Source organism: Cornus florida, unplaced genomic scaffold (genome assembly GCF_030987335.1).
Source record: "Cornus florida cultivar Cherokee Brave unplaced genomic scaffold, ASM3098733v1 CherokeeBrave_3.0.0_Hap2_Chr01, whole genome shotgun sequence".
Lineage (NCBI taxonomy): Eukaryota > Viridiplantae > Streptophyta > Magnoliopsida > Cornales > Cornaceae > Cornus > Cornus florida.
Window position 1 is genome coordinate 45,517,463 of NW_026775571.1, and position 10,278 is coordinate 45,527,740.

Genomic DNA, 10,278 nt, shown 5'->3' on the forward strand with positions numbered 1-10,278 from the left:
CTCTAAAGCCTTGATACTAAATTCTTCACTTCATGAGAAAGTAGTTGAGGAAAACCAGTTTTCACTCTTGGGTCTCAATGTTCAGGCGAAGGAAATATCATGGAGTATTCCCTGTAAACTTTCCGCTGAATTGCCATACACTGAACTATATTGGGAGTGGTTAGAAGATGACTTGGCGCGTTTCCAAGACTTTCTATCAAAACAGCAACTATATGGTGCTCTATTCACCTCTATATTTTCCTATGATCGTCATGAAGATGTATTCAAAGCAATCCTTGAATGTTGGTGCCCAGCCACCAATACTCTTCATTGTTCTATTGGCGAGCTGTCAATTTCTCTTCGAAATTTGTATATGCTAAGTGGTCTCCCTCATCAAGGAACAATTTATGATGAAGTTATTCCTTGCTTAGATGAACTCTCAAGAGCCGGCAACAACAAAAATTCTCTCCCCTTGAGTTGTCAACACCTATTTTTGGCCATCTGCAGACTTTCCAAGAAGTATAAAGGAGATCAGAACGTAAAGATATCTGACTGGATTAATTTCTGGTTTAAAGGTGCATCAAGACATGTCAAACCTTCAAAGAGAACAACAAAAAATAAAGTTCATCGCCCTACGAGGACTCAAAACCCATCCGGTGTGATCCCTCCTGTTTGGTCGATGTCCACCAAAGAGAAGGAAGTATTTATTAACCTTGGTGTAGATGAAGCATTGAGAGACACCACTTATCTAGCTGCTTTTTTAGCATGTTGGCTCTGTAAATTTGCCTTGCCTGCACACCCTGGCAACATGATTCGTCCTGGGACTTTCAAGGTTGCGAGCATGTTAGCAGATGGCTGCAATATTTGTCTTTCCATCCCGATTTTGGCCAGTATTTACAGAGGCTTAAATGAGATTATTTCCTCACCAGATCCTGGAAACTGCTCTGCAATATTTCCTATACACTATGTATTTGGCTGGTTAAGTGAATATTTCAGAACTAATTTCACCGTTCCTAATATCAACTATTGGCCTAGAATGACATTATATGCAGGCGAAGGAGGAGCAAGATACTTTGACGATTTTGAAGCACAAAATTTATTCAAATTATGTAAAGGAATAAACTTAACTCGTATGGCTAAAAGATCTTCAAAACAGCGACTCATTGTGGATAATGGTGAGATGATAAAGGCTGACTCTGACACCCTAATCAGTCTTCGATCATGTTATTTGACATTGCGTCAAAATGATTGTCTCATCATTGAGCCGTATAGTCCACATAGATTTAGCTGACAATTTGGGTACCACCAAGATATTCCTGGAAAATTAAAGAATGCCTTTCGTAGTTGCACCTTAGAGGAGCTTTTAAAGCATTGGAAATCATCCGTTCATTATTCTTCTGGTTGTGATGTGTTGCTTCCATCAACCTCTAACCACCAGAAGTCCTCAGTTACTAAAGCATATGCCAAATGGTGGTCCAGTGTATATATTGATCCATTTACACAGGAAGAAACTACCTCAAAGCAACCTAAATGCACGATTTCCCCACCAGAAAAACCAACTAAAATCATGAAGGTTTTAATTAAGGGGCTGAAGTCAAACCTCTCATCAAAGCCAGTGCCAGGGTCACTCCCCAAATCTCATAATACTTGTGGTGTTGTTGGGGGGTCTAATAGTTATCACCAAACAGCAGAAGATGTTCCACCATTAATCAATGACCGTCGCCGTCGTCAGTTAGCAATGGATTCAGATAAGGATGTGAAAGCTTGTAATGAGGATCGTAACTAGAAGCATGTCACTGATAAGATAAGATATCATGTGAAAGCATGTTACAGGAATGTATTGATCGATTTTTTACTGGGGTACCTAGCAGTTCACAACCTATACATGTACCTTTTTTTTTTTTTTTTTTTTTTTAGTCACAAGGCAACGAGGGATTTCTTGGGGAAGATGTCGTCTTTGTTGCTAATCCAACATGTAGTGAAGAATCTATTTATGGACTGTCTGCCTTAGCGTTGGCCATTGCGATAGGAAAAGATGCAGACGTTTCATTACAAAGAAGCAGGGCTATTCAACACTCGGATGTCTTGGGGATTGCTGAAGTGACTAGTCAAACTATGGAGGTGGTTGAAAATGTTGGTACAGATTACGTAGCTATTCCTTCTTTACCTATAAGAGAACAGGGTCCACCCTTGCATTGTATTGCCCCTTCTGAAATGTTAATTTTCAATGCGGAAGAAATCGTTCTTGATGTTCATCGTCGTGCCGCTTTATGCTTTATTGATTTCATAAAGAGTATTATACGGGATACTCCTACCGACAAAATATATTCTCGAGCACCTAAACTCCAAACACTTTATGAAGGACTCGCAAAACTCCCTGGAGACCATTCAGCTTTGAAGAGGCGAATTGATTCGTATATGACTAATATGGATAATTATGTTACTACATCTTCTTCCTATGCTTGTATGATGACTTCAGACTCTCAATCCCAACGATTGGCTAATATTGATACATAACTCACCAACGCTAGGTCTTTGGAGGATGATGGTGCTAAGCGTATACAATCATTTCGGTCTAGTTTGAATGAAGCCGAAGTTAAAGAAGTCAGGTTAGTGAAGGAGTTGCAACAAGCCAGGGAAGAGACTCAGGGGCTTAAAGTCCTCATATCAACGACGGATGCACAGTTATCTCAGAAGAAGGAAGTTGTCACCAAACTTTGGGAAGACCGAAAATCAGTGGAAGAAGCTAACGTCATATCTAATAATGATCTTGAAGTAATGAAGCAACTAGAAGAGATATTACGGCAAGAACGTGAAGAAATCATAGCTGCGGAATTTTAATATTGATCACCATCCTTTTTTTTTTTTTTTTACAAAATACCCAAAAGTTGTAACTTTGAATTTCAGCAATAAAACAACTTGATTTATTATCTCTATTTGTTTAACAAAGACGTTGTCATTGTTTATTGGTTTTGTCGTCTACAGTTTATACTCTTGCGGGCCAGGAGAATGCAGAATTTTTTTTTGGGCCGTACACAGTTTTAGCTAATGCAGGCCAGCAGCATAGTGCAGTTTAAGCTCATACGATCAGGAGCATTGCCTTCATGGGTAGTAGCGCTTCAGGAACTTGCCATTAATGGGCCCTACTCTTACTCCGTCTTCATTAATAATGAGATATGCGCCGTTAGTATAAACTTCGCGAACAACATATGGTCTATCCCATTTGGATACAAATTTATTTTCCTTGCGATTCATGACAATTGGTCTACGAACAGCTAATACTAAGTCTCAAATTTGAAATGACCGAGGTCGAACTTTCTTATTGAATGCTTTAGAAAGTCGAGCTTGATAACACTCTAGCTGTTGTTGAGCTTCTAATCTCTTCCCATCCAATGCTTCCAGTTCTTAAAGACATAAGATGGCATTTTCTTCACTTGTAAGACCTTCTTGTATGGCTATCCTTAACGAAGGGATCTGTTGTTCCAATGGAAGAACCGTTTCCACGCCATAGACAAGAGAATACGTAGTTGCTTGAGTAGGTGTACGATGCGTAGTACGTCCATAATGCTTCTTCCATTCACTCATGCCAATCTCTCTTTGTCTAGTTGACTACTTTCTTCAATAACTCACAAAGAGTTTTATTGAATGCTTCCGCGAGACCATTTGCAGGGGTATTGTACATGGAGGATTTACGTTGTTTGAAGCCAAACTTCTCACAAAGGTTAGTTACCCAACTGTTTTTGAAATTTGTCCCATTATCAGTGATTATGTATCGAGGGACACCATATCGATAAATAATGTTAGACTTGTTGAAATCAACCACTGTTTCCTTTTTCACATGTTTATAGGGTGCAGCTTCCACCCATTTAAAAAAATAATCAATGGCAGCCAAGATATATAAGTGGCCCTTTGAAGACTTGTCTAGAGGACCAATTACATCTAATCCCCAAGCATCAAATGGCCATGACGTCACAGTAGAGTGCAATGGTTCCAATGGTTGGTGTATAAAGTTAGCATAGAATTGATAGGCTTGACACCTTTTTGTATACTCCATGCAGTCCTTGACCATGGTGGGCCAATAATAACCCATTCTTCTGACACGAAAGTAAAGTTTTGGACCAGACTGATGGGCTCCACAAATCCCAGAATGTGCTTCCTTCATTGCATGGGTGGCTTCATCATTTGCGAGGCAGCGAAGGAAAGGCCCTCATATGAACGCTTATACAACGTATCATTGTAATAGATGAATCGAGGTGCTCGTCTTCGTATTTCAGTCTTGTGGCGTTGATCTTCGGGAAGCTTTCCATGTTCCAGATAATCAATGATAGGGAGTCTCCAGTGTTCTTCCTCTTGTGTCCAACAAGAAACTAAATTACTTTCTTCAAATTTATCTTCCAAGACTTGTGGCAAGACCCATCGTTGACATACAGGAACATCAACCAAGTCCTCAGTAGTTAACGCCAATGTTGTAGCTAAATTTGCCAAAGCATCAGCTATCCGATTTTCTTTTCTCGGAATGTGTTCTAGCATGACGCTATCAAATCGTTCCAACAAATGAGAGGCATAACGATGGTACGGCACTAGATCATCTTTCTTAACCTCATATTCTCGAAGAAGTTAGTTAATCATCAACTTAGAGTCTCTATATATTTCGAGATCCATGATCTTCATCTCATTTGCCATTTGAAGGCTGATAATCAAGGCTTGATATTCAGCTACATTATTTGAGCAGTTTTCAGCGAGTGCAAAAGAGTATGGAATAACATGTCTTTTTGGAGAGACAAACACTACTCCTGCTCCGGCCCTGTCTACTCGTGCTGCCCCATCGAAAAACATCATCCATAGAGGGAGGATGTCCACAAGGAAGACTTCTTCATCAGGAAAATCTTCAGAAATTTCCCAATCAGCTGGAATAGGATGGTTAGCCAAGAAATCTTCCATGACTTATCCTTTTACTACTTTTCGTGGTACATAAACAATTTCAAATTCGTTGAACAAAATTGACCACCTCGCCAAGCGTTCGGAAATGACCGGTTTAGACATGACATATTTGAGAGGATCAGCCCTTGCAACAAGATGTATTGTATGAGCCAAGAAATAATGCCTCAATTTCTTAGAGGCGAAGACAAGTGCAAGGCATGTTTTTTCAATTGGAGGATAATTTCACTCCGTTGGGGTGAGTCTGCGACTTAAGTAATACAATGCCTTTTCTTTATGTTCTTCATTATTTTGAGCAAGTAAGGCACCCAATGATTCTTCTTGCGCAGCAATGTAAAGTATGAGTGGCTTTCCAGGTACAGGTGCTCCCAATACTGGAGAATTGAGAAGGTACTTTTTGATGCTATCAAAAGCATTTTAGCAAGATTGGTCCTAGATGAATGAGGCGTCTTTCTTCATGAGTCAGTTAAAATACTGACAACGGCCAGCCAAATTTGAGATGAACCTACGAATGAACGCAAGTTGACCTTGTAAACTTCGAAGCTCGTGTAAATTCTTTGGTGGCGGCATCTTTTGAATGGCCTCCACTTTATTTGGATCAATCTCAATACCACGATGACGTACAACGTATCCCAGGAATTTCCCTAAAGTCACACCAAATACACATTTAAGAGGATTCATCTTGAGTTGAAATTTTCGGAGGCGATTAAAAACTGTACGTAGATCTTGTAAATGATTCCTTCGTTTTTTCATCTTAACCACCAAGTCATCAACATAACATTCAACAATCTTATGGAGTATGTCATCGAAGATCCTTTGCATGGCGCGCTAGTATGTTGCTCCCGCATTTTTGAGTCCAAAGGGTATAACTTTGTAGCAATATATGCCTTTAGGAGTGCGAAAGGCAGTTAGTTCCTCATCTTTTGGAGTCATTCTTATCTGATTGTACCCAAAGTAACAATCCATGAACGAGAGAGCTTTATGCCCTATGGTTGCATCTACAGTGAGTTCGGGGATGGGAAGAGGAAAATCATCTTTTGGGCATGCCTCATTTAAATCACGAAAATTCATACAAATTCGAATCTGTCCATTTTTCTTCTTCACTGGAACAATGCTCGAAATCCATGTTGGATATTTAACCTCACGAATGAACCCTACTTCAATTAATTTGTTGAGTTCTTCCTCTATCCTCGGAACTAGCTCTGGACGGAAGAAATGTTGAGACTGCTTAATCGGACGTGTCCCATGTTTGACGGCAAGATTGTGCACTGCAATTTTAGGATCAAGACCGGGCATCTCTTTGTATGTCCAAGCGAAGACATCCTTGTACTCAGATAACAACTGAAAGTAATCATTTTCTTCTAAGGGGCTTAGGAATGCACCAATGAAAACTGGTCTGGGTTGATCATCAGTTCCTAAGTTGATTTCTTTGAGTTGATCAACGGTAGCCTGCCCCACGTCTTCTAGTGTTGGTGGAGCTTTCTCGATGTCATCAGGTTGTTCAGAGTCAGGTTACTCTTCAATAGTGATATGGTATGAAGTAACACAAGATGATTCGTCAATGTCTTCTGTTTTATCCATTTCTTTTGCTTGATTAGTGAATACAACGGTTCGCTTTCAAGCTTTTAATGTAACATCATTGGTGACATCTACCTCTGTCTTACGTTTCATTCGCAAGGGCACTAGGCTCCGAACTTCACTATTGTTCACCACGTCGATATTAGTTTTCTCTGACTTTCCATTCTTACTGCTTCTTAGTGCTGCATCATTAATAGTACCAATTCGATTAAATACTGACTTTCGAGATTGAGGTTGTGGAGATTTTCGTCCTTGGTCATGAAAGCTCATTTTGTTAAAAATAGAGGTACGAGGCAAACTGTTGACATGAGAACTTGAGACATTTGACTTTTGGCTTGACAACCTGTTGAATACAGACGCTCGATCACATGGAGCTCCCATACGGTCGAAGACTGATTTTTGATGCATAATCTGTTGGTCTTGTTCATCTTTGACTTCTTCAAACCCAATGTAAAAAGTGTTTGACTTCTTATCCTTTTTTGTGATGTGAATTCGAAGTGGCTCAGAAGGTACGAAACCAATACCAGACTTGGGTGGAATGATCTTATGCCCTTGATCTTTTAACTTCTTTTGTGTCTCATTGAGGCCATGCATTTTCTCACTGGTGACCTCTGAATTCAGTTTTCCAAGGTTTGCAGGATTTATAAAATCATACCCCGACTTAGCCATGAGTTGGTATGCTTTAGGATCAAATCCTTCATCAGTCCTTTGTTTTGGAAGTGATCCATGATTGACCAAAGATTGAAAAGGCCGCATGAACCCTTTTAACGGAGGCTTGGAAGGTGAAGACTTTTGAATCTTGGTGAGAGGAAGAGTTAACTCTCCTTTCAACTTTTACATATCTTCTTTTTCTTTGGTTTGTGACATCTTCAATTTAAATTCTTTGGTTTCAAGTATTTCAATGACAGGTGACTGCCCTTCTTGTCGTTGAGATTTTGGAACATACTTTAAAATAGGTTTTGTCCGATGTGGTTTTATCGAGACCCCTCTCGTTTTGGCTACCTTTACAATGTCTGTCACTGAAACATCTAATGGATCATTTAACGTTTCTTTTGTTTTTGTAGATTGAACCTCTTATGTAGATGGATGGCTTGGGATTGGCACTCCCGAAGGTGTATCAAGATCGATATAGAACTTGGCATCAGCAAAATGAAATTCTGCTTCTGTAAATGGTTTATGGTCTGCCACAACTGTTTGTACGCCATTCTTGTAGAATTTGAAACACTGATGAAGAGTCGATGGAATGACACCAATACTATGTATCCAAGGCCTTCCAAACAACAAATTGTAGGACATCTTTGTATCAATAACATGGAATAATGTTTCAGCTTGGAGCTCGCCAATAATTAGTTTTGCTCGAATCATGCCAATAGCTCTCTATCCTCCTTGGTTAAAACCTTGTATAATAAGACGGCTACGAGATAACTCGTCGACTGTGATGCTGAGATTTTTCATCGTAAATTTTGGCATGAGATTCACCGCTGATCCACCATCAACAAGAATTCGAGTAACTCTTTGTTCCTTTATGTAACCGGAAACGAAAAGAGGACAATTGTGCAGCTTCGAACCCAACTGAAGATCTTGGTCGGTGAAAATAATTGGTGCATAACATGAATCCAGCGTATCTCCAACTACTTCATCATCATAAAACTTTTCAATGATGGCAACGTCCTTTGCATGATTCTCCACTGTCTGGGCTTCATCTTGATCCTTGCTATTCTCACCATCAGGGCCCGTTTTAATTGAAACCATGTAAGCTATCACAACTTCGTCATCTAGATATCCTTCTGGAAAGAACTCTTGCAAAGTAATAGGCTTCTGGATCCTTTGGCTTATAGAGGCGTGTTTGGTTGACTGTGTCTTCTTGACCCATTTTTTGTTATGGCCAGACTGTTTATGGCGATATTGAGGTTCCTTCTTCCTTTGCCCCCTGTCAGAATAACTAGTCTGAAAAATGTCAGCTCGTTGCTTCCACGGTTTCTTTCTTGTCACCAAAGTCCATCTTTCTTCATCATCTTGATGAAAGACCTTTCCAAAGATTGAAATGTCAAGTGCACTCCCTTTTCCAAGAGAGATGGGGATTGGTTCCAATGAGCCAAACTGGATGGTTGTGCAATACATCTTAGAAGTTGAAGGTTGAGAACGAGCAATCCCCACGACAGAGGTTATCACAGTAGCAGTAGTATGATTTAAAGTTACAACTTCATCCGTGTCCAACAAGATTTTTCCTTATTTTGCCAGGTTCATCACCACCTCATTGAAGATAAAACACATCTCAATTGGATGACTAACAATACGATGATATTTGCAGTATTTTGGATCGTTGACACATCCCATCTCTTGAGGGCGTTTGCATTCAGGGAGTTCTATAACTTTACTTTCGAGTAAACATTCTAAGATGCCAGGGACATCGGAATTGGGGAAGGGGTATTCCTTCTTTCCTAACTCTTTTAGCGTAGAACGCTGTCTTTCCCTTTCTTGAAACTGGCGAGGCTTTTTATCATCCTTCTTATCATCTTTAACAGATATCTTGATTGGGGTGGTTGAGATAGCCATGGAATCTTTAGCACCGGTCTTTGACGACTTATCGCCCTTCTTCCAGTCTTTCTTATCTTTGCGTGGTTCTATGGCCACGGGACTTTTGCCTTCATGGGATTTCATACTGATCTCCATGTCATGGGCACGTGTTGCCAATTCTTCAAATGTGCGAGGTTTTATACCTTGCAGAATGTAAAGAAGGCCCCAATGCATTCCCTGTATACACATCTCCACAGCAGAGATTTCTGACAAGTCAAGACTAAGTGCTCTCCACCGATTAATGTAGTCAATTACAGGCTCATCCTTCCATTGCTTCGTGTTAGTCAACTCTATCATACTAACATTACGACGAGTGCTATAGAACCTGTTCAAGAATTCTCGTTCCATTTGGTCCCAACTATCAATTGACTTTGACTTTAGGTCAGTGTACCACTCGAACGCGTTTCCTTTAAAGGAGCAGACAAACTGTTTAACTAGTAAGTCCCCCTCTATTCCGACATTGTTACAAGTCTTGACAAAATGGGCAATGTGTTGCTTGGGGTTACCTTTTCCGTCAAATTGCTGAATCTTCGGAGGTTGGTATCCTACATGCATCCTCATACTGTCGATTCTCCTTGTATAGGGCTTTGAGTACATGAGAGTGCTCTATGAGACGCCTCCATGTTGGGCTCGGATTGTATTCATTATCATATCTTGCAATTGTGCGACAGATAATGAAGAGACTGAAGAAGCATGATTGGTTTGACTAGTTGCCTGTTCTATCATCGGCATCTGGTTTTGACTAGCCACCTGTTCTATCACCGGCGTCTGTTTGGGGTCGTCCATGCGAGTCTTGTGCGGTAGAATTAAGATTCTCCGTCGGCATTACTGTGGAAGATGTAGGATTCCCAGACGGTGGTGGTGTGAAAGTTGTACGATTCCCAGTTGGCGGTGCTGTGGAAGATGTAGGATGCCCAGATTGTATTGGTGATTCACCGAAGGTCTGAACTTCCAATTTATTCATTAGTGTAGCGATTTGTAAGTCCTTCTCTTCAACAGTCTTTGTGAGGTTCTCAATGGCACGAGACATAGTTGCTAGTTGTTCCTCCACCGTGGCAGCTCCAGTCATCATAGCAGCGACCACATCTGAGTACGATAGGCCTTGAGAGTCAACGTTTCTTGAAGTGATTGAATACTCCGAAGTCTGACGTGGTGACTCTGGGGGTGAACCGACACTAGAGCGAGCATCATGGATGGAATGAGGTG